The 26,208-nt window shown below is 46.8% G+C and overlaps 1 protein-coding gene across 2 annotated transcripts in view; it reads right to left on the bottom strand.

Moving 5' to 3' along the window:
- Positions 1-25,612, bottom strand: part of WASF2 (WASP family member 2) — a 48,693-nt gene extending 23,081 nt beyond the window's left edge. Inside the window, exon 1 of one of the 2 annotated variants that reach the window (XM_035118693.2) lies at positions 25,486-25,612. The gene's annotated coding sequence lies outside the window, so the exon portion shown is untranslated. The remainder of the gene's footprint in view (positions 1-25,485) is intronic. The other variant, XM_060275764.1, reaches the window with a different exon arrangement.
- Positions 25,613-26,208: the final 596 nt, after the last annotated feature.

Consider the following 26,208-nt stretch of genomic DNA (forward strand, 5'->3'; position numbering starts at 1 on the left):
AGAATAAGGAAAGCTTCCTCAGGGATAGCTTTTGAGAATGCCCACTGGTGGATTAGACACACCAGAAGGTTTGGAAGCAAGGGAGAAAGAGGATCATCAAATCTGAAATTCTCATCAGGCCACAGAACTAGAAGTCCTATTTCATTCTGCCAACACAGGCCAACTATTCCTTCCAACGTCTAAAAAGACAACTAGCTTTAAGCGTCTCTCAGCATTAGCAGTTCCTCCTTGAAACGGCCAGAAAGACTGGCCTTGTGAAACTCCGAAAGGCCAGGGAAAAAATAAGGAATAAAAACAACACTGGAAATACATGCAGAGACCAAAAAATAAAAAGGATGTTCAGTAAAAAAAGTTCTGCTGAGGGCCCACAGTAATATTCACAGAAAAGGATGCTGTAAATCCAGGGCACTAGAATCACAGGGCAACCTAAGGGTGGTGCCTCAGCAATCGGCACTAGAGTGATAATTATGAAGCAACTACCATGTGATGCCACATGCTATTGCTTTCCGGCTGCAATGAGCGCTTATTCTCTCCCTGTAATGAGCACTTATTCTTTCGCAAATATCATGGGTTCATCTGTCATTGCTGGCTATAGCTGCCCAGCTATAGCCAGCAGCCAAATAATAATTGGTAGGAAAGGGCAGCTATAGTGATTTGAAGAGGATCCTCTTCTCCCAACAACCCTAGGAAGCCTGGATATCCACCACAAATAAAAAAAACCAAAACTCTGACCTCTCACATTTCCTAATCATAAGGAAGAGTTAGCTCGTGTGTGGCCCTCACTATACCCTCGTAACAGGTTTTACTTCTTTCCTCATGAGGAACCCAGAGCAGAGTAATAGTCTCACAGGTCAATGGGCTTAAATGCAGCACTAAGAAAATCCTAGGCTATTCCTCATCCTGGTACCCACAAATTGAAAATATTAATCTGTTCAAGAGATTCACAAAAATGCTTGCCTGAACAAAAATTGGTCAGTTTACGTATGTGTGTGCTAATCACTGCAAACTAATACACAAATGAAAAAATCTAGACAAAGGTTTAATTCCTCAAATACTAAGTTACCAATTAAAAATGGATAAATGAAGTAACCAATGTTCATCCAACTGACAAACTTTCTAGTACCTGTAGGGTAAAATGTCCAAAGGCATGAAGAAAGCCTTTGGAACAACAGTTGGAAAAACTTCACCACTGAAAACTTTGTCTGGAGAGACCATCACAGACTGCAGCAAGCAGATGAAGTGATGGGCAGAGCACTACCGATAACTGTACTCATGGGAAAACATGGCTTTCGACACAGCAATTGACAGCATCCAGACTCTGCTTGTCTTGGAAGAGCTGGATGTCCCTCCCTCCCTCAATGAGCTGAAGATCTTCATCCAGAACTCTTCTTTATTTAAACTGTCCGTTTCCAACATCGTCTTGCAACAGAAAAAAATGTGTGGCGTGTGGGTTAAACCACAGAGCCTAGGGCTTGCCGATCAGAGGGTCGGCAGTTTGACTCCCCGCGACGGGGTGAGCTCCTGTTGCCCACCTAGCAGTTCGAACTGCCCACCTAGCAGTTCGAAAGCACGTCAATGTGCAAGTAGATAAATACTGTAGGTACTGCTCCGGTGGGAAGGTAAACGGTGTTTCCGTGTGCTGCTCTGGTTCACCAGAAGCAGCTTAGTCATGCTGGCCACATGACCTGGAAGCTGTACACCGGCTCCCTCGGGCAATAGAGCAAGATGAGCGTCGCAACCCCAGAGTCGGTCACGACTGGACCTAATGGTCAGGGGTCCCTTTACCTTTAAGATCAGTGAGCCCAATTGTCTAACTTTATATTTTATGTAAATTCTGAGGGAGCCTTTGGGGGAGAGGAGAGTAACTGGCCAACCAACGCATTGAAATGTAAATGATTAAGCAACCCATTTCTGCATGCAAATCATCTTCACTATGCCAAGTTGCACTTTTTGTTGTTGCTTCTTTAAGAAACAAGTGAATTATTTTTAAAACTTGCTTTAACTATTATTTTTTGGCACTGTGAGGGACAGGGGATATCGCGAAGTCCCTCCCCTCCTGAGTTCAAGCCCATCCCCGAGCACAGGGGAAAGCAGAGAGAGTTCCGATTCCAGTGGGGAAGCAGGAAGTCGTGTCCGAGGCTCAGGCAAGGTAGAGGAGCCAGGGTACCAGGTGGGACAGGAAGGGGCAAATAAGGGGGAGAGACCCATCCCCCCAACTCCGGAATTACGCAGAAAGAGGAGGGGAAAGAGGATGGGTCTGCCAAAGCTTTTGTGTTGGAGAAAGACGCGCCAAAAGCCATTCGGAGGTTCTGAACCCGACTGAACACCTAGCTCCGTGTATATAGCAATGACTTCAGCACTGTAAATACGCAGCACCAATAAAAGAATAAAATGCAGAGCTGTGTAGAGTCGTTACTCTGAAGTAGCCCGCTCCGGCCACTGTGACAGCAACCTCCGAATCTTTTTTTGGGCTACTTTGGAGTTGCCGGGATGAGTGCGTCAGAGGCGGAGAAATGGCGGCAGATCGCGGAGAAAGCCCAACAGGACCTGCAGCAACTGGCGCTGCAGGCACAGGGGGAATTAAAGGCAGCTAAAGAAGAAACCAAGAAGGTCCAGGAGGACCGGCTACAACTTGCGGAACAGGTGAGAGCGCTTCAGGAAAAAGAGCAGCAATTAAGGGCGGTGGCGGTAGAGCTCCAAAACAAGCTGGATGCCGGGAAAAACAAGGCGGGAGGGGCCCCCCAACTCCAAGTGCTGCCAGGAAGGAGAGCGGGGACCCTAGTAAGCAAGTTCAATGGAGACCCGAGGGAATATCATGGCTTTGAGACTGAGATCGTGTATGCTCTTGAGCTGCACCATGATGAGTTCCCTGATGATGAGCACAGGGTAGCGTTTATTGTGGAACACCTTACAGGGGCAGCCAGGGAGTGGCTAAGACCGTTAATAGCGACAAAAAATCCTTGCATGAAGAATGTCAAACTATTTCTAGAGGCTTTAAAAACTATGTATGCGTCCGATAGTCATATGGACCAGACCAAGGAGGAACTGCATAATTTAAGGCAAAGAACAATGACAGTTCGCGAATATTGGGCGAGATTCACCATGCTAGTGCACAGACTGGGGTGGGAACTGCACTCGCCTCCGATGGAAGCGGCGTTCTACCTGGGGTTGAATGAGGATGTGAAAGATGAGCTCTCGAGAGGTCCAAAGCCCAGTAATATGGATCAGCTGAGCAAAGCGGCTCTGGCGGTGGGGGTGAGACAGGAATCCCGGTGGAACGACAAGCAAGCAACGCGCGCAAAGCGGGCTTGGTTCCCACGGTCGCAGGAGAAGCCACTCCCCCAACAACCCTTCCAAGCCACGCCTGGGACCAGCCAGGACCAGGAACCCATGCAAATTGATAGCGCGCGCGCGGGGGCTTTTCAAACCCCAGCGGCGACAAGACGCAAGGAGGGAAGGGGCGGGAATTGCTTTCTCTGCAACTCCCCCCAGCATCTCGTCAGAGGCTGCCCACATCGCAGAGAGTGGCAAGGAAAGGCGGGAACGGTTGTGCCCTCCCCCACTGACGCAGCACCACAGCAGGGAAACGGGAAAGCCTGGTTGCAGGAGACAAGGGGCAGCAGCCAGGCGCAGTCAGCAGACAACAGCCCCAGCCCGCCCACCCGCACAGCGAGGAGCAGAGCCAGCCCACCCCTCCCAGAGCAGGAGTGGTTCTAGAAGTGACGCTAACGCTCCCAAATGGCTATCCCCTGACAGTCCTCGCCTTAATTGACAGTGGTGCATCTACCAACTTCTTCTCGAGAAACTTTGCAGGAGAGCACCAAATACAGCTTCTGCAGCTGGACTTTCCTTTGCACGTAGCCACCATTGACGGCAGGGAGCTGCTGGGAGGAGCCATCACTCATCAAACCCCCCCCATGAGAATGACGGTGGGAAGGCACTCTGAGACACTGGCATTCAACGTCACCACCATCTCAGACCCCCCCATCGTCTTGGGCATGAGCTGGCTGGCGCGCCACGACCCCTCCATCAGTTGGCACCAGAGATGCATCACGTTTGGGTCGGACTTTTGTCTGGAACATTGCATGCAGCACCAACCAGGGGAGGGGCCTCCAATAGCCACGGTGGCCACCATGCACGTCAAAGGGGGTGAGGCGATACCCAAGCCGTACTGGGACCTGCAGGAGGTCTTCAGCGAAGCGGAGTCCGACCACCTACCCCCACACAGGCCTTTCGACTGCCAGATCAACCTGGTGCCAGGGGCAACTATACCCCCAGCCAAGCTGTACGCCATGTCAGATCAGGAACTGGAGGATCTGCGCGCTTTTATCGACAAGAACCTCAAGCGGGGGTTCATCAGAGAAAGCAAGGCAGCAGGGGGCAGCCCGGTCTTCTGGGTGGACAAGAAAGACACGCAACAGCGCCGTCTTGTGGTGGATTTTAGACGACTGAATTCAGTGACAGAGCCAGTGGCTTTCCCCATGCCCAGAGTGGACGATCTCCTGACAGCGGCACGCAGGGGCAAGATTTTCACCAAGCTAGACCTGAGGGGGGCGTACAACTTGATCAGAATCCGGGAAGGCGATGAGTGGAAAACCACGATGTTCACGCCCCTGGGCTCTTTTGAATATCTGGTGATGCCCTTCGGGTTGCAAGGGGGCTCAGCATGCTTCCAGGCCTTCATGCACCACGTCCTGGGGTCCCTCCTCTTCAAGAACTGCTTGGTCTTCCTAGATGACATCCTTATCTATTCCAATGACCCAGTGCAGCATGTGAAGGATGTCAGGGAGGTGTTGCAGCGCCTGAAGGAGAACCACCTGTATGTGAAGCTGGAGAAGTGCAAGTTTCACACCAAAGAGGTGGACTTCCTAGGCTACAAGCTGTCAGACAAGGGGCTGGCGATGGACAAGGACAAGGTGCAGGCCATCCTGGACTGGCACAGCCCCAGGACGCGCAAAGATGCCCAACGCCTACTAGGCTTCGCTAACTTCTACAGGAAGTTCATCAAGAACTTCTCTCGTGTCACGGCTCCTATCACCGACTGCCTGAGAGGCAAGCAGAAGTTCCGGTGGACACCGGAGGCGCAAGCAGCGTTCGAAAGCCTCAAAAGGGTGTTCGCTTCAGACCAGCACCTGTTCCACGTGGTGCAGGATGCGCCCCTACGCCTGGAGACAGATGCTTCAGACAAGGCTTTGGGAGCGATTCTGTTGCAACTGGACGCCAACAGAGAGTGGAGACCCTGTGCCTTCTTCTCCAGGAAGCTGACCCAGCCAGAACGCAACTACACAGTGTTTGATAGGGAACTTCTCGCGATCCACGCTGCGTTCCAGCACTGGCGACACTTCCTGGTGGGCGCCAAGCACCCCATCCAGGTGTGCACAGACCACAAGAACCTGGAGATCTGGAGAACTGCCAGGGTGCTCAACCAGCGGCAGATACGGTGGGCAGAGTTCTTCTCGAACTTCAACTTCTCCATCCACTACATCCCGGGGGAGCAGAATGTCAGGGCGGATGCCCTATCCCGCAAGCCAGAGTACATGGAGGAGGAGTTGCCACCAGCACCCAGGCACATTTTCCCCCCATCAGCATGGTCCTGTGGAGCAGCAGTGGTGAGCGAGGCAGAACTCACAGCACTGACAGCAGCTGATGAATTTGCCACCCGCATCTTCAGAGAACTGAGAGGGGGGAGGGAGCAGGCAAAAGACTTCACAGACCGCAGGGGGCTGCTTTTCTGCAAGGGTGCACTGTACCTGCCCACCACCCAGCTTAGACGTAAGGTCCTCAAGCAGATGCACGACAACCCAACGGCGGGTCATTTTGGAAGGGACAAAACCGCTCACCTAGTCATGAGACACTTCTGGTGGCCAGGGGTGCGGGAAGATGTCAGAGACTAGGTACGGGGCTGTGACACCTGCCAACGAGCAAAGGTGGTCAGAGCAGCACCAGCAGGGTTGCTGGAGCCATTAGCCACCCCGCACAGGCCGTGGGAAGTAGTGTCAATGGACTTCATCACAGACCTGCCGTCGTCCAGGGGCAAGACCGCAGTGTTGGTGGTGGTGGACCTTATGTCCAAAATGTGCCATTTTATACCGTGTGCCAGGGCGGTCTCTGCAGAAGAGACAGCCAAACTGTTTGTTGACCACGTATTCAGATTGCATGGATTACCTTTAAGGGTTATTTTGGATAGAGGCCGCCAATTTGTTTCCAGGTTCTGGAGGCGGCTCATGAACCTCCTGCAGGTGGAGGTTAGCTTGTCGACGGCTCGGCACCCGCAGACCAATGGACAGGCAGAGAGGGTCAACGCCATTCTGCAGCAGTACCTGAGATGCTACGTCAGCCAGAGGCAAACGGACTGGGTGGATCGCCTGCCACTGGCAGAATTTGCCTACAACAATGCGGTGCACGTCTCCACAGGGGTGTCGCCCTTTAAGGCCAACTACGGGCGCGACCTCAGATCTTTCCCGGAGAGGGAGGGGGAGGAGGAGGAGGAGGGCCCGCAGGCAGAGGATTGGGCAGAGGAGCTGGAGACGGTGCACCAGCAGCTCAGAGAACACTTGGAGAGGGCCAAGGAAGCGTACAAAAAGGGGGCAGATCGCCACAGGCGACCGGGGGAGGTCATCAGGGTGGGGGACAAGGTTTGGTTGTCCTCGGAGGGCCTTCCCACCAGAGGGAGGTGCAAGAAGCTGGCACCCAGAAGGTTGGGCCCTTTCACGGTCACGCAGCAGGTAAACCCGGTGGCATACAGGCTGGCACTGCCAGAGGACATGAGGGTGCATCCAGTGTTTCATAGATCGCTGCTGTCGCCGTACAGGGAAAGCAGCAGGCTCCGAGGCAGCGAACAAACCCCCGAGGGAGGGGGGGAGAGGGAAGGCAGGGAGCAACTCAATGAGGCCACGGCCATCCTTGATTCACGGAGAGGGGTGGGGGGCCTGGAGTACCTCATGGCATGGGAGGATGCTCCACCGTCACAGAATGAATGGGTCCCAGCCACTCAGATACAGGAGGAATTCCTGGTAGAAGAATTTCACGCCCTCTTTCCCCATAGACCCAAGCCCTGGCACATGGAAAGGGAGGGGGAGGGGGAGGAAGCACGGGAGAGCAGTTCACCATGGCGCTGGGAAGCGGAGTTTGAGGAACCAGAGGACGAGGTATGGGCGTCACCGAGATCCACCCAGTCAGAGGAAGAAGCAGATTGGCAGAACATTTTTACCCCCACCAGCTCTGACGCCACGGACTTTTTAGGATTCCCGTCCTCCCAGGCGGAAGGGGGGGGGCTCGCAGGACTGGGGGGAGGTGTTCACACCAACGGGCTCGGAAAGTACTGAGTTCTTAGGCTTCCAGTCGTCACCGACACCTGGGGGGGACCTGGGGAGGGGAGAAGGAGAGCTTGGGAGGGGGGTGGATGTGAGGGACAGGGGATATCGCGAAGTCCCTCCCCTCCTGAGTTCAAGCCCATCCCCGAGCACAGGGGAAAGCAGAGAGAGTTCCGATTCCAGTGGGGAAGCAGGAAGTCGTGTCCGAGGCTCAGGCAAGGTAGAGGAGCCAGGGTACCAGGTGGGACAGGAAGGGGCAAATAAGGGGGGGAGACCCATCCCCCCAACTCCGGAATTACGCAGAAAGAGGAGGGGAAAGAGGATGGGTCTGCCAAAGCTTTTGTGTTGGAGAAAGACGCGCCAAAAGCCATTCGGAGGTTCTGAACCCGACTGAACACCTAGCTCCATGTATATAGCAATGACTTCAGCACTGTAAATACGCAGCACCAATAAAAGAATAAAATGCAGAGCTGTGTAGAGTCGTTACTCTGAAGTAGCCCGCTCCGGCCACTGTGACAGGCACCATCAATCACAACAGTGCTAGGAAACATGGATCAGGACAACATTTGGAACAATGTCAGACTCCATCAGGTAGATCATATATCCCAACTTTCAAGTTATTAATTCAACAGTCGCCATTAATTTTGAGGCTTACAATTTACTAAAGGCACACTCCCATGCCCCTTTAATATGGCATGACTCCACAATGTTAATTCTTGCAGCTTGTTTTTCTACAATAAACAATACAACCCCTGCTACAGAGAGCTACAACCATGGAAGCTGGTTTCAGCTATTCAAGCATCCAAGGCATTATGCACCTTCAGTATTAGAACTAGACACAAGAAATGATAGATAAGGGAAATGATATGGGGCAAAAGTTTTCCCACATCGTATAAATGGTTATATAATTTATAGTCAGAGGCTGGCGTGGAATAGATTAAAACAAATATTTTTTTCCAATGGAAAAAATCCTATCATGGTAAGTTGGGTTTCACAGGAATGACTGACTTGGTCAAGGGATGATTAACTGTTACTTTATGTGTTATGTTTGGATATCAGCAAGTTTCAAAAAAGCATGCACATTTAAATGAAGAATGACAGAATGCTTATTCATTCTCAGATTCATGTTTTGCAAAGCCACAATGCCAGTTTGACTCCAGGAACGTGTTCTGGGAAGGGGCACTCATCCCACCATTCTGACATTTTAGTACACACATTTCCGTGGATGGTAAATATTAAGTCAAGCCCATAAATTAACAGAGCTGCTCTAAGAGCAGGTATCTTTCGGACATAAAAAGGTGCAGTGTGCACATGTGCAGCATGTTTCAACTGTCACTAATAAACAGGCAGTGAGGAGAACATGCCTTCAGCACCTTCTGCATCTCAAAAGTGCTATTTATGTTCTTTAACCAGCTTTTAAAAAATGAGCCTATCTGCTTTCTGGTCATGTTTCGCAAATACGGCATGGCCCAGTCTAACCGAAGCAAATGTCTTACTAATGAGAAAATCAAACTATCAATTCACTTATTTCTAATTTGCAATAATAAAGACCAAATCACCACTATCACCAGCCAGTGAGCTCATTATAGCCAGGGGAAGGAGACAACCAAACAGAGAAGTTGGTGATTTGGTAATATAAATTGTGGGATTCTTCTTAACCCTACACCACCTCAAAGCCTGTTAAGTCACTTGCCCAAAGCTAGTAACAATACCATGTGAGTGGCAGATCAGTCTTGCTCTTGCGGGTCACATAGGCACATACACTTTCTGTAAATAGGTGAAACAATGCAGTTGGGGGCTGTTTACATGAGTGATCTAGGACTCCTTTGGTTGTACAGTGATTGTGACCAGATTTTGAGGTGTAACCTCAAATAGGAAACCTAGTTTACCCCCTAGGTTATTAGTGAGAGATTTTGATTCAATTCTACAGAATGAAGCCACTTTGTATGGCCTAATGCTAGTCCAACGGTAGTTGGCAAATATATTACAGAAGGGAAAGAAAACACAGGCCCGGGGACTGAATGCAAACCTGGTCCTTGGAAGGTGTCCTAGGTAATGCCAGACTACACCCCTCACTGGGCCTGCTCCATGCCCTTCTTAATAGGTTTACACTGGATAAAATTGATCCACGTGATAATGTTACTTGACTGTTTGGATGGATGATGGTGAGGCATGGTGTGTACAGAAACCTCTGACTTTTGTATGGCTGGAATGTAGCCTATGGTACAAAGGCAGGAGCCACATCCACTGCTCCACACACTTTCACCTCTAGTCCTGTCCACCAACAACATGCAGCCGCCGGAGGATCCATATTAGGAAATGTGGCCCTTGGGCTGAAAAGGGTTCCACACTCCTTGTTCTACAGTGTGTTTCAGTTGCCCACCTAATTTGTGAAAACGGCAACAGTAGCATATTCCACACCACCAAAAACTCAAGCAGGAAATTCAAATTGTTATTGATGCAACAATTACTCCATGGCTACTTACCAACATGGCTTATTGCTGAGAAGACGTGCAAAGGATTCTAGGATAGTAAGCAATAAAATAAGCCAGGCATCCCCAAACTCAGCCTGCCAGATGTTTTGGGACTACAATTCCCATCATCCCTAGCTAACAGGACCAGTGGTCAGGGGTGATGGGAATTGTAGTCCCAAAACATATGGAGGGCTGAGTTTGGGGATGCCTGAGCTAAGCCATGAACTTTCCCAGGTGAAGGGGTGGGATGAACACTTCAAGCCTCCTCAACTATAGATGAACTCTACCTCGATGACATGGGTTGTGTGCAGCTACAAACGTGGCACATCCTTAAAACCCTATGCTTTTCAGTATCCTAGCTTGTAAATCATCACTTGCCTGTGGCAAATAAACACCTTGAGGTGAATAGACAAGAAAGCATTTGTATATTGCTTAGTTTCTTCTTCCATGCCCAAAGACATTCCACAAATTATTAGTATCTCTCTAAGTGTGTTTGTGTGTGTGTAGACTAGGGCTGGGTGGTATCTGGTTCTCAACATCACGATATACCAGTTAAACATCATAATTTATTGATATTTCACAATGTCTGAAATATGGATGGAACTATGTAGAGGGTGGCGCTGTGGGTTAAACCACAGAGCCCAGGGCTTGCCAATCAGAAGGTCGGTGGTTCGAATCCCCGCGACGGGTGAGCTCCCATTGCTCGGTCCCTGCTCCTGTCAACCTAGCAGTTCAAAAGCATGAAGTGCAAGAAGATAATCAGGTACTGCTCCGGCAGGAAAGCAAACGACATTTCCGTGCGCTGCTCTGGTTCGCCAGAAGCGGCTTAGTCATGCTGGCCACATGACCCGAAAGCTGTCTGCGGACAAACACTGACTCCCTCAGCCTATAGAGCGAGATGAGCATGCAACCTCAGAGTCGTCCACGACTGGACCTAATGGTCACGGGTCCCTTTACCTTTATGTAGAGGTGAACAGTAGGGCTGGGCGTTACCTGTTTTTTCAATATCATGATATATCACCAGCTCAACATTGTGATATACCAAAATATCTCAATGTCTGAAATAAGGATGGAGCTATGTAGAGGCATTGGCTGGCATCATGGTTTTTCCCACACTGATTTTTGCATAGCATAGCACAGCACACACAAACACACATCACGGTTCGCAAAATATTGCCAGGTCAAAAATTATGAAACCAGTATCACGATACGGCCTTCAAACCGGTTTGGGACAATATATCGCCTAGCTCTAGTGTAGACAGGACCTTTATGCAGCTACAGTGGTACCTCGGTTTATGAACAGAATTGGTTCCGGAAGTCTGTTCATAAACTGAAGCGTTCATAAACCGAAGCGAACTTTCCCATTGAAAGTAATGGAAAGTGGATTAATCCGTTCCAGACAACGAAAAACACCCCCTAAAGCAGCAATTTAACACAAATTTTACTGTCTACCAAGACCATTGATACATAAAATGAAGGCAATAATCATAATTGAGACAGTATTGTAGATGAAAAAAATTTAAATGGACTGATGAAAGTCATTGTTTGGATGGGGGCTCAGGGTCCTCTTCGCTTCTGTGGCAGTGGCAGTGGTGGTAGTTCGGCGATGGGGCACCTGGGCCAGGGCCTCCTCCTTACCCCTCCGCACCCCGTCTTTGCCCCTGGGACCCTCCGGCCGCTGCCGTGTGGGTTCTGGGGGTGCCCGGTGGACCGGCCGAGAGGTCGCCCCTCCCCCAGTGAGCGCAACAGCCCAAAATCGACGGTGTCCAGCCGTCGATCAGCCGCCGACCAGGCAGAGCCCTGGGGCCCAACGGCCTGGGATCTCCCACCTTGCGGAGCGCCAAGGCCTCGGACTCGACCTTTCTGCCGCTGCCGCGCTCAATCCGAAGAGGGAGAGGAGTCCCTCGGAGAAAGGAGCCTCGGACCCGTCAACCACCCCCGCCCGCTGCTGCTGCGCCGCCGCGCCGGGATCACCCAGCCACCCGGAGATCCGGGGCCGGAGGGTCCCAGGGGCAAAAGCAAGGTAAGGAGGAGGCCCTGGCCTAGCTGCTCCACGAAGGCATCGGAGCGCTTTCGCGGATGCTCCGATGCCTCGGTGGAGGCCTCAGTAGGCCTTGGAAACCTCGGGTTACTTACTTCCGGGTTATGATTGTTTGTAAACCGAAGGTTTGTAACCCGAGGTTCCACTGTATTTAAAAAAGGGGTTACTCCAGTATCAAAGTACATCTGAGAATAGTTGACTCTCATTTGCTCATGGCTGGCATACTGCATTCTTCACGTGGGAAATACCCTGCATCTTTCCCTCTCTTAAAATTTACATGTGCTAGAGACAGACTACAAAATAGAGGGTTGCTTCTTTACAGAAAAAGCAGAAAATTTATCTTCCCTTTACAGACATTTCCTTCCTCTCACACTGTATTTAGCTAGGAATGGTTATCTGTTGGCATTCTCTAGGACATGTGCCCAAAATTGTATCATACTGTACAAGAAAGTCCCTAGAAGCAGTCAGCTCTCTTTCCCTTAATGCAGATTCTAAATTATGCACTGCTCTTTCAATAGCAATTCTAAATTACAGGAATAAAGCAGTCTTTTCCACAGCAGCTCAGCAGCTCTTTCAGTTTCAACTTATGGCTTGTTAATTATATCCCAGTACTGAATCCCCCCACCCTTCCGTTTGTTGCACTTAGGGAATACTGGAAAGATAAGTCTTTTCTTAATTATTAAATGTAAATAGCTCATTAAATATAATCCAATTACTTTAATTGTACGAAAAGGAAGTCATTACAATATGTACACGCATTCTTGCCTGAATAGATTTAATATCTTAAATTAATCATGGCTGCATTCATATTATTAAGTCAACCTTTGACATTACAAAATATATGGCAGTCAATTTTATCTTCTTAAAATGTTTTCACAGATTTTTTGGAAATGAAATCAACTTTTTTATTTAAAAAAACAAAACTGTCTCAAGCATTTTAAATAAGAATACAGGCGGCAAAGATTTTGCATGTATCCAACTGACGTATAACCCTGAAGAAGGTAGAAAAGGGATGAAACTGGGAGAGGGCATAACGGGGTGGGGCAGACTTATGCACACTCCATCAACATACGTGGGTTCCAGGAATGCCTGTATACAAATGGTACCAAGACAGAAAAGGAGTTGAGCTCTGAACACATTACTGTATATTCCTGCGTATAAGACTACTTTTTAACCCAGGAAAATCTTCTCAAAAGTTGGGGGTCATCTTATACGCCGGTTCGTATTTCTTATACGGCGAGTATATCCCAAGCTCTATACAGTGGTACCTTGCAAGACGAAAATAATTCGTTCCGCGGGTCGAGCCGTCTTACGAAAATTTTCGTCTTGTGGAAACGGCAGACGGCAAAAAAAAGTGGCAAAAAAATTTGTCTTGCGAGACGTGGCCATAGAAAGCTTCGTCTTGCGAGGCAACAAAGAATCGCTAGATGCTTTCGTCTAGCGAGTTTTTTGTTGTGCGAGGCATTTGTCTTGCAAGGTACCACTGTATTTTAACTGGAAAAGTTGGGGGTCGTCTTATACGCCCAGTTGTCTTATACGCTGGAATATACAGTATATTTTTTGTTAGCGATCTATACTTCAAACTCATGTTTTACTTCCTCAGGATAAAATTCAGTTTAAGAAACAGAAGTTACGGGAATCAGGATAAAACTTCACAAAATACCCAGGTTAAAAATCTTGGGGCGCCTACCAGTCTCATCAGTGACCATGCTACGCTAAAGTGGGTTAGCAACCTGATGTCCTGTCCTCGTTAACATCAGGCTTCTTCTTCAGTCTTTGCTTGTGAGACATTTAGTTAAACAAATACAGAGATGCTTACTAGTGGCTAAATACAGTAGTTGTATCTGAAGAAAAGATTATTTAAAACAAACAAATAAAAAACTAAGAATTCAAGAACCTAAAAAGTGTACAAAACAGAGATCAAATATAATACAAACAAGAAACCTCAAAATCAATGTACAATATAAAAATCAAATACACTATGACCATATTGAACCTCCAAAATAAGAGGCAATATATGTTTCTATAACCATTTGCTGGGAACAACAGTTAGAGAATACTGTTGCTGATTCCACGACTGTAGACTTCCCCAAAACAACTGAAGAAGTGTGCAAGCACACGAAAGCTCATACCAATGACAAACTTAGTTGGTCTCTAAGGGGCTACTAGAATGATTGTTTATTTTATTTTGTTTCTAAAACAACTGATTAGTCACAGTGGAAAAGAGAATGCAGGACTAAATAGAGCTTTTCTCCAATTCCACAATACCCATGTCTTACATTTCCATGCCTATCTCTTGTCAGAGATAGTAAGAAGCTATTGATCAGTGATATAGATGATAGATATAGATCAGGCATCCCCAAACTATGGTCCGCGGGCTGAATACGGCCCGAAGGACTCATTTATCCTGCCCGTGGCGACCCCCCCGCCCGCTTTTACCGGCATGGCGCAGCTGCCCACTTCTGGGTCGCAGGAGCACCGGAAATAGCTTGCGCACTTGCATCACTTCCGGCACCTCCGGGTTGGAGGAGGCCCGTGCACATGCGCACAAGGTATTTCCGGTGCCCCTGCAACCCGGAAGTGCACCAGAAAGAGCGTGTGCGCACACATATGGATGTGCTCCCGCACCCTCCAGCCCACTGTGCAATCGGCACTGCGGGCACCAGCCCAAAGAGCAGTAACAGATGAGAGAGAGAGAGAGAGAGAGAGAGAGAGAGAGAGAGAGAGAGAGAGACATGCCACCTAGTAGAACAACCTCCCGTCAGTTGTCAAGGAAATAAATAACTTTCAGACTTTCAGAGGACACCTGGAGGCAGCCCTGTATAGGGATGTTTTTAATGTTTGATGTTCTACTGTGTTTGGTGTTTTAATTTGCTGGAAGCCACCCAGAGTGGCTGGAGCAACCCAGTCAGATGGGTGACATATAAATAATAAATTACTATGATTATTATTAAAGGATAAGACAAATTCATGCAGAAGACTATCAATGACTACTAAACATGACGGCTATGCTCTGCCTCCACAGTTAGAAGCAGTATGTTTCTGAATACCAGTTGCTGGGAATTGCAGGACGGGAGAGTGCTCCTGTACTCAAGTCCTGCTTGCCGGTTCCCCATAGGTATCTGGATGGCCACAGTGAGAACAGGATGCTGGACTAGATGGTTTTATCCAGCAGGCTCCTCTTATGTCCTTTGAAGAAATGATGTGGGTAATGACAAAGAAGGCTGTTAACAAAATTTGTACTTATACACCAAATTAAAAGTCTGGAACTACTGGGGGAAAGCATCTGGCTCCAGCTACACCCCCAATATCTCCCATTTGTAATTAATCCAAAGTAGCAACTTCAAGAGCCAATGCAAATATTTGTGGTTCACTTAAACCCTCCAAGATGATAAAATGTTAGCCAATAAGTAAATTTCCCTAGGTACCAGTATTTCCAGGTCTCAGTACTTGCAATTTCCACATCTTAAAAATACTTGAGAGATTTAACTTTTTGAGAAATCAATCAGATATATTGCATATTTTAAAGGTGCTACTACATTTTTATGCCACTTAGGTTCTTACTACTGGGGAAAAAATAGAAACAAGAGACATTAAGTTATGGGAACAGGGTGGTGGAAACCAGAGAAAGAAACTTGAGGCTCTGGTCTGGAAAACATCTCCATGCCTCAAAGATAGACAAAGCATCATAAATCTGACGAACTTAAGTGATGCACAATGGTAAGATTTGGCCAATGTTGACAAAGGTTTGAAAAGGACAAGTACCGGTGGTTTAAGAATATCTGGTGAACTTGCCATAGGCCTGAACTATGAGAACAAGGTACCATACCACACCCATATAGAAAATCACTGGATTTAATCAATGAGACCAAAAGTTATCATCCTAAAAGTTATAAGTGCTGAATAAATAGTATACCCTTAGCAACTGCAAATCTCAGCTTGCTGCTTAGTGAATATAAATATCTATCCACCCAATGCTGCTCTGCAAATATCTGGGACTATTTGTTGATAAGTAATATAGCAGCACAGACCCAGGATATTACAAGAGGCCTGTAGATCATGTTCTTGGTAGTTATCTTTTCTGTCATCTATTGAAGGCAGATTGCCACAAATGACCTATATGTCAATATATTCAAACACAGCCTATGTACTGTATATACTCGAGTATAAGCCTACTTTTTCAGCACAAAAAAATGTGCCGGCTTATACTCAAGTGAGGCAGGCGGCAGTGGAGAAAAGCACAGGACCGGGGCTTTGGAGAAGCGCTGCGCTGCGACTCTCCAAATCCCCGCCCTATGCCTGCTCTGTGTGAGGCAGCGGGGAGGGAGAAGCGGTGAGGAAAGGATTCTTCCTCACCGCTTCTCCCCCCACCCCGCTGCCGACAGCAGGGAAAGACATAGGACAGTATTTATTTTTATTTTTGAAATTTACCAGTAGCTGCTGTATTTCCCACCCTAGGCTTATACTCGAGTCAGTAAGTTTTCCCAGTTTTTTTAAAGGTAAAATTAGGTGCCTCGGCTTATATTCGGGTCAAATAATAATAATAATAATAATAATAATAATAATAATAATAATTTATACCCTGCGCATCTGGCTGGGTTTCCCCAGCCACTCTGGGCGGCTTCCAACAGAAGTATTAAAATACAACAATCTATTAAATATTAAAAGCTTCCCTAAACAGGGCTGCCTTCAGATGTCCTCTAAAAGTCTGGTAATTGTTTTTCTCTTTGACATCTGGTGGGAGGGCATTCCACAGGGCGGGTGCCACTACCGAGAAGGCCCTCTGCCTGGTTCCCTGTAACATGGCTTCTCGCAGCGAGGGAACTGCCAGAAGGCCCTCAGCACTGGACCTCAGTGTCCAGGCAGAATGATGGGGGTGGAGACGCTCCTTCAGGTATACTGGACCGAGGCCGTTTATACTCGAGTATATACGGTAATCCAGTAATTTAAGCTCTTAGTCTGGAAATACATACTCCTTGTCCCTAGTGCTATAATTAGTTGCTTTATTTTATTTGTTTCAGAAATAATTTAAAATAGAGGTGGTTTTAAACACACACACACACACACACACACACACACACACACACACACACACACCACTAGGGTCATCACCAATGTAAACCTGATATTCTAGGTCCTTTTATCGTGAAGGCTTTACAATATCTGCCTTGCTCGGGAATGAGGGCTAACTGAAGTCTCTTACGTAAAGCAAAGTTTCACACAAATGCCCTTGATGCTGTTCTGGTTTCTCAGAGTTTTGGTTCTTGGTTTTTTTTTGTAATGCTGCTTTGTAAAATAGGTAGGTCAAGGGCATTTCTCTGGGGAAGCAGACAGCTTTTGCACTCTCAGAGGCACAGTTAAGCCTTTGTGCAAGTTGCCTTCAGAAGATTTCTCCAATGAACCGGACCCAGAAGCTGCTAGAATTAACAGAACAGGATTCAGATGGAAGTCACTGGCTAGGTTAGTCAGAGAGAATGGGTCAAATCCTTGGGGCTGTGAGTCACCTCTATTCTTTTTACCTCTAAATGCTCCTCACAGAATACAGAATGTAGCAGAGGATTTGACATTCTGAGATATTCAGTGTCTCAAGACTTTTCACAAAGAATGATTCTAGTCCTCATGATTGGGGAGAAGATATATCTGAAAAGAATTCACTGGCAAAAAATGTTAGGATAGCCTCTACCATTTATGTTATTTAAAAGGGATTACTGTACACAAATTCATGAAGGCTAGGTCTAATTATGGTTTTCACTATGGTTTAAGAATGGAAATCGTGTGACAAGAGACAGTGTACCTCTTACTATCAAAGGCAAGTGAAAAAAAAGAAATGGCTACCTTCACCTTGCCCTACTTATGAGTTTCACATGGCTTACAACAGGCCTTTGAGTTATAGTGCTAAACTAGATGGGCTATGGGACTAATCCCACCAGCGAACTCGTATATCATAGGTGTCCAGCTATATATGCAACCAGCTGTTGCATATACAAGCAGATGTGTGCAAAAGGGGAATTATCACTTCTGCTCTTACACCACTTTAAGAGGTCTTTTTGGTTGAACCTTGAGAGTAATGCAATTACACCAGCACTCATTCCCAATTAGGCTCTACTGCTTGCATTCTGCACATGTTGCAGCCATAGCTGCATGTTTTTTGCCCATGAATGCAATTTGGAGTATCTCACTGCAAAGATGCTTGAAGGCCAAAGGACAGTATCACGTTTCCCCCTGCAAAACTATATGCAGAGAATCAAAGACAATGAATGCAAGAAAGCGAGTGGGAACAACAGCCTCAGAAGCAAAACCATCTTAACCACACTTACTATCCTTAAGTTAAATTCCATTTTAAGTAGCTCCACTTTGAGCAAGTCTAAAAGAAAAAATAAAATACACCTAATGGTTACTACCAATCCTTGTTGTACAGCTGTACCCCTGCTTTTCCTTAATAGCCTTATCATCTGTGAAAGCTGCAGTATCTAGAGATAAATAAGTGAAAGCCTATCCTGGCGACTAGGACATGCAAAAAAGCATACAACCTCCAATGGCAAATTTTGTTGTTGTTGTTTAGTCGTTTAGTCGTGTCCGACTCTTCGTGACCCCATGGACCAGAGCACGCCAGGCACTCCTGTCTTGCACTGCCTCCCGCAGTTTGGTCAAACTCATGTTCGTAGCTTCGAGAACACTGTCCAACCATCTTGTCCTCTGTCGTCCCCTTCTCCTAGTGCCCTCAATCTTTCCCAACATCAGGGTCTTTTCCAAGGATTCTTCTCTTCTCATGAGGTGGCCAAAGTATTGGAGCCTCAGCTTCACGATCTGTCCTTCCAGGGAGCACTCAGGGCTGATTTCCTTAAGAATGGATAGGTTTGATCTTCTTGCAGTCCATGGGACTCTCAAGAGTCTCCTCCAGCACCAATGGCAAATTGCTACTATCATTTTTTCAGACCTACTAGTCAAAGTGCAGTTATCCCTAATGGATAGCTCTCTTAACTACAATACCAATAGCACTGTGCTAAAAAAATGGGGGGCAGGCTCTTCTTTAAAATGTATCAAACCATGTAAGTGCGAGTTCAGCATTTTAAATGTGGAGGTCGGGAAGAGAGATGTAAGAGCAGGAGTCCACAATTTCAATCACCATAGAGAAGTGTCCCATTACCCTTTGGCAAATGTGACAGTGGACCTAACCTCTTATCTCCAGGTTGGAGCCAATGAGGGAATAATCCCCAACCACTATGCTTCAACTGCGAGATTCATACCTGCTACCCCCACTTCCAAATTGAGAAAAAGGTTGCAGCACTATCAGCAAACTATAATTTCTAAGATTTGGGGGAACCACAACAGTTAAGCAGGTATAAAAACCTCTATGCAATGTAACATAAGCATGTTGTGTGCTGTAGCAATGTAGGAGACTTGATATTCATGTCACATCACAGTTTTACATTTTTAAGCTGCTTTTTAAACTATAATGTGTATGACAAATGCTGTATTAACTGGAATACCAATCCATTAGGCACTACTCAACTTTTCTTGTTTGGTTAAGCACTGAGTAGGCACCATGAGATTTAGCAGCATGTACTTTGTATACAAGCAAAAACAAAATATAAGAATCCTTGAAAACATGAAAAAGAGAAAACACCTACTGGGTATTCACAAATCTGATACTGTATATAAATACAAATACGGTACAAATAAAGACATGCACTAACAGCCAGCATCTGCTTCCGGAAGGGGAAGTCAGTTCACACATCACCCTAGGTTATGGTTAAACGGGTTACCTTCCATGAACAGAGTAATAGTACATGCTTGCCTAGTTGCTTCTGCTTCTCTCTTCCCCTGGGGCAAGCAGAAGTAACAAGCCATGAAGTCTGACATCCAAACCAGGACATAACAACAAGGCAGCCAAGAACAAACCATGATCATGGTTTGCTACACAGGCATAAAACACAATGCTGGTGTTCGGACGTTAATGACAAGCCAAAAGTCTTGGCTTGTTGCTCTTGTTTGCACTAGAGATGGAGCACAGGGGGTGTGATGGAGCAGCATGCACTGGTACACTGCTCATTTAAAGTAAGTCATCAAACATGACTTATTGTGAGAAATGAAGTGAGCCAACTAACATTAAGACCACAGCACCACCCGTGTCCTCTTAGGAAGGCTTATTTCAAAGGTATATAAGTTTAAACTAAATCTAAAGGGCTGTGCTAAAGGGTAAATTCGAATTTCTCATTACAGCAAAGACATCCAACTCTAGATTTGGAAAGCTTCTCCACTCCTTTACACTTGAGTAATCATGGCCACACCCAATAACCCAAGCAGTGTTCCTCCCTACTCCTTTCTACTGGGGATTCCAAGATAAACAATGTGAGTGACACCATAGTAGATTGAGATTAGTCAAGTGTGATGAATAAATCAGTTGCTCCACCTGTTTAAAAACACTTGTAGGCCATCCTTTATTGAAAGGATTTCAGCGTAGTGTACGACATATGCCTATCAGAACACAATGCAACATGACAATAACCTAAAAGTGGCATGACACTCTAATACAGGCATCCCCAAACTTCGGCCCTCCAGACGTTTTGGACTACAATTCCTATCATCCCTGACCACTGGTCCTCTTAGCTAGGGATCATGGGAGTTGTAGGCCAAAACATCTGGAGGGCCGCAGTTTGGGGATGCCTGCTCTAAAATATGTCCTCTCAGAAGTTAAGACTCACTGAGTTCAACAGAACTTACAGGTATGTGTGCATAAGACTGCAGCCTCAGTTTTGAAAAGTCGCACAAGAAGTCTGCCACAAATTTAAGCGATGAATCTCCTTTGCACCAAGACCTTCTGGCAGACTAATAACTGCAGAGAGCAATCAGAACTTAAATATAACAAACACTTTATATATGGCTTGAAATAGCGTTTCTAATAAAACTAGTATGAAACCATTTGGTCTGTAGATGACTCATTTCCACAGATATGCTGTGCAGACACCGGCCAGCAGTTCCCCAGTTCTTTTCCTTCTTTAACGGGGAACTATGACAAATCCTATTTTACTATTTGTGGAAGGTGTGTTTGTGGGCAAATGAGATTTATTTTTGAATGGCTCAGTCATGTATTCCAAATGGGTATCAACGCATAAACTTCTATTTTATTTATTATTTATTTGATTTATTATTTATTTGATTTGTGTGTGTTTAAACTGTATTTTTGTTATTGGATTGTTGTGGTTTTATGTTGCACAGTCCTTGGGAAATTTATATCGAACGATTCTATAAAAGGCTCTGATTAAGAAATAAAATAACACAAATAGAAAAAAGGCAAAAGATATTAATGCTATGTAAACAAAGAATCTTGGGGTAATTTAAAAACAAGGACAGTTCTGGTGCAATGCTGCCAGTGATATTTACAGTAAAGTACTAGCAGTTCGAAAGCACATCAAAGTGCAAGTAGATAAATAGGTACCTTCCAAGCGGGAAGGTAAATGGCGTTTCCGTGTGCTGCTCTGATTCGCCAGAAGCAGCTTTGTCATGCTGGCCACATGACCTGGAAGCTGTATGCTGGCTCCCTCGTCCAATAACGTGACCAATAACGTGCAACCCCAGGGTCGATCACGACTGGACCTAATGGTCAGGGGTCCCTTTACCTTTACTAGGGCAATTAAGGAGTTCAGACATTTCTAATATTAGTATTGATGGCAAAGGGAAGCAATCTTATGATATGCACTGTTCTACTAACATACATAGGCAAACATTAGCTGACCATTTAATATCTCTCCATATTTTTATATAGAAAACCACCCAAAATGCAGCTCCCTGTGAAGGGCAATTAATAAGTAGCAGACAATTGCTTCACAGCCAATACTGCACACCAGTGAAAACTGATACGCATTTTAAAAGGTTACTATGCAAGTAAATTCCAGAACAATTCCACCCATAATAGATTTTACAAGTAAGGGCAACTGGCTGCATGTGCCAACAAAAAGGGTGAGATTTTCACAAGCAAAGCAAGTTTCATGGAGACAAATTCCATAAACGTACATACAGAAAATGATCCCACATAAACAAAAACGCTAATAAACTTTGTTGATTTGTTCAGGAGCAGGCCGATCATAATATCCACCAGGTTTCCTTGAGAAATAAGGCCTGTTTTGTTTCTTAAAGAGAGCTTCAGGTGGCCTTAAAGGAACAAATTCTTTCATCATATAAAGGAAACATTCCTGCATTCCAGAACTGGCACCCCCACTGTAGTATGGCATTGCCAGGGTAATGGCCAGAGCATGGAACTCAGATCAGGAGAAACAGGTTCAAATCCTCACTCAGTCACACTACTCACTGTACAACCTTGTGCTTGTCACAAATTCCTCAGCCTATCCTACATCAGAGGGTTGCTGTGTGAATGAAATGGAGGAAACTGTATGTGTACTGCTCTGACCTCCTTGGCGAAAGTTGAGGACAACAAGAGAGACCGCAGGCACACAACTTCCTTCCCTTTCCAAAGTCTAAACTTGTAAATGCAGATGCGCAGAGTCTCATTCCTTACTACCGAGTACCACAACTGACCCAATGCTGGTGGCAACGTTACAAAATCCAGTCTTGTACCTGGACAACCCTAACCGAGTGCAGGTGCACTTTTCAATGCATTCCTGCAATTCACAATCCAAGAGCCTCCCAAAGCAAACATTCCTCTATCTCTGCCCAGAAACTGCCTTTATAATAGAGCATAAATCTGAAATTAAAACAAGGAACATGGAAACCATTCTTATTACAGGATGACCACCTTTCTCAAAGGTATCAATGTTCATGCCACACTGACACTTTAAGGTCACAAATACATAGCTCACTACCCCAAGACCTCCAGCCATGCCTACAACATTTGTCATACACTTTGTAGCTTTAAAAACCAGTACTTCTTAATCCTAGGGCCCAATTTAGGCTCCACCCCCACATAAACCACACAGACGTCCTAATCTACCATGCTCCTACCAAGAGTCCTACAACTGAAAAATCCACAGCTGAGCAATACCTTTATTGGGACTAACCAAACGTATTGGTCTCAAAAAAATTTTTGCCCAACTTTAGCTTTTGCATTTGGTTCCCCTCCCCTTACAGACCAACACAGCTATCTTTGCCTTTAATGACTATGACAGTCTCCATCTCTTTGCAGACTTGCTTCATACTTTGTCTCCTGCACCAACACCCTCACATTCAATATGGTCAGAAGCCTGTCCCACCTGCATTCAAAGTCCTCATTATTCCCTTTCCTGCCCCTATTGTATTTGCCTAGCTTTGTCCTACCTTCCACCATCATAAACACAAAACACCCTGCCCTTTATCCAGTTCCAGGGTACCCACATCCTTCCTATCATATGACACGTTTAACTGTAACACCTCACTCATAAACGGTCTCCCCCATCACTTGCAACTGATGAACCCCTAAGGAAGAAATGATAGGAAATCCAATCCCAAAACAAGCTTACCAGACAAGTGGAAAGAGATGGAGGAAGGCATGCATTACTTTAGGACAAACCCAAGAACCTGCCATAAGCTAAAAGGGCTGTGTTGCAGAGCACACAAATGGGTACATTCATACCTATGCTCCCAGGAGAGCAGTAATTTCCCCTTCTGTATTGTTTGCACTGCCAACTCAGTATGCCCCAAGAGCAGATAAAAAGCAACTTTACATTTTAATATACAGTAACAGCATTTCCTATACTAGGTGTGTAGGCATCCTTCAGCCCTGCAGATGTTGAACTGTAACTCCCATCAGACCCAGGAAACATAGACAATGGCCAGGGATGTTGGGGAGCTGTAGTTCAGCAACATTTGGCAGGACAAAAGTTTCCTACACCTGCCCTGTATGGGTGGTAGTATAATAATCATCATCATCATCATCTCTACCCCACCCATCTGGATGGGTTTCCCCAGCCACTCTGGGCAGCTTTCAACAGAACATTAAAAACAGAACAAAACTTCAAACATTAAAAACTTCCCTAAACAGGGTTGCCTTCAGATGTCTTCTAAAAGTCAGATCATTGTTTATTTCCTTGGCATCTGATGGGAGGGCGCTCCACAGGGCGGGCGCCACTACCGAGAAGGCCCACTGCCTGGCTCCCTGTAACCTCACTTCTCTCAGTGAGGGAACCGCCAGAAGGCCCTCGGAGCTGGACCTCAGTGTCCAGGCTGAACAATGGGGGTGGAAACGCTCCTTCAGGTATACTGGATCAAGGCCATTGATGTACATTACAGAAGCAAAGTGCTTTGCTATGCTACATTGGGCAGGTGGCAATAAATTCAGGCTGCAATCCAAAACATATTGATCAGGAAGGAGGCCCTACTGGGCACAACTATTGTTATATTGTGATTTATTTCATTTTATACCACCCTTCCTTCAAGAAGCTCAGGATATATGATTTCTCTCCCTTTTTACTTAGACAACATTCCTAGTATCAGGTAGGTTAGGCTAAGAGATAGCAACAGGAACAGGATTACTCGGTGAGCATCCGGACTGAATTTGGACCTCAGTCGCAGTTTGACACTCTAATCCAGGCTTTCTCAACCTTGGGTCCCCAGATACCGTTGGACTACAACTCCTATCATTCCTAGCTAGCAGGCCCACTGGTCAGGAATGATGGGAGTTAGTCCAACATCTGGAGAGCCATGGTTGAGAAAAGCTGCTCTAACCACTACATCACATTGGTTCTTACAATGGAACTTACTTTTGCTTAAGGACATACAGTTTTGCCCTCTTAAAAAATTATCTCTTGCTTCAGCTGCAAAGTACTCCACTTGATACTATCTGTACCTCCAACTCCTCCACCTAGTAAGCGCTGCGAGACTTCATGGTAGAAAGAGTGCTTTGCTTCAGAATTTATCAAGAGAGCACGCTTTTGCAGTTTAGAAGTGTATGTGTGTGTACCATCTTGTACGCTCGGTAGTACAAAAACCATCTTAGACCAACACAATCAAGACCAACGTTTCTCATTTTCGAAGGAATCCTCTCACCCCACCCCACCGGTGGGTGATGCAGCCCTTATTAAAAGCAGAACCCAACTAAACTTTCAGACATTTCCTTATTTCCTCCTCCCTCTTACTCCTGTGATTCGTAACCCACTCTGGGAACCCCCTTAACTCGTCCTTCTTTCTTTTAGCCTAAGGGATGAATAAAAACCACTTCGATCAGTAGAAGTTACACCAGTGGCTCGTAGTGAAGGGGGAAACAACTTCTCCTACAAAAAGATGGGCCTACTTAAGAAGGGCGTTGACGAAGAAGGTAGAGGGGACGAGACACACACCCAAAGCAGGAGGAGGAGGTACCCATCCCAGCCCGCTTCCTACACCAGGGGCTGAGGACCCTGCGGCCCTCTATAAAGTTGAACTACAACTCCCATCAGCCCCAGCAAGCGCAGCCGAGGCTAAGGGATGCCGGGAGTTGTAGACCGGTGGCACCTGGAGGGCCGCGGATCCCCCACCCACCTTTGCCCAACAGCTTCCTGTTTCGAGAGCCCGAAGACGCACCACGACCCTCCGCCGCTCCTCGGTCTCTCCCGTGTCAGCCTCTTCCCACACAGCGAAGGCAAAAAAACTGCCCCATCCCATAATAACCGCTCCTGCCCATGCCCTCCAGCGGAAACCCGGAAAAGGGCAGCGTCTCGCCCTCCCGCCGCCACGGAGCGAGGCTTACCCGCCCACGGACGCCTTCTCCGCGTCTCCCTCTGAACTCCTCAGCACCGAAGCGGGCCGTCCCGGCCAGCCGCCATTCCACAGCTTTTCCTCTCCCCCGCCCCGCCTCAGCCTGCCCTGACTGAAGGTGGCCCCGCCTGCTCCGCCGCCGGTCCGCGCCCCCATTGGCCGGCCGGTGTCTTCCCGCCCCAATGCCATTGGCCGGGCCGTGCTGTCAGTCACTTGATAACCTTACGCGATTTGCGTACCCACCCAGATTTCTTAAATGACCACACCCAAACCGAGCCTCCTCTTTGATTTTTTTTATAAGAGAACAACGCGGGGCGTACCATAATGCCGAGGTAGGATGGGGGGGCGTTAAAGTGGTAGGTCGGGGAGGTGAAGCACGTTTAGGAGCGAATGCGAATGGATTGAGAAGGGGAAGTTACAGCTTGTTATCGGTTGCTGGTGGGGGGTTTTTAAGAGAAGGTATTTCTTTGTTGATAAATTCGCGTCAGTTTTTTCAGCAGGGAACGGACCTCCTCGTGGTTTCGCCCGCCCTCTCGTTCCTTCTCTCGGGCGGGGCCGACTACTGCTCTGCTCTTCGGGCTTAAAAGGAGGACGCCCCCTGGCGCGTTAGGGGTATTACTGCAAGAAAGGGAAAGGGGCGGGGTCGCTTTTTGAGACTCCGGAGACGGAAAGGAGCGGCGAGAGGCGGGGTGGCGCTCGCTCGGGACTTCTCTTT

This window comes from Zootoca vivipara, chromosome 6 (genome assembly GCF_963506605.1).
Source record: "Zootoca vivipara chromosome 6, rZooViv1.1, whole genome shotgun sequence".
Lineage (NCBI taxonomy): Eukaryota > Metazoa > Chordata > Lepidosauria > Squamata > Lacertidae > Zootoca > Zootoca vivipara.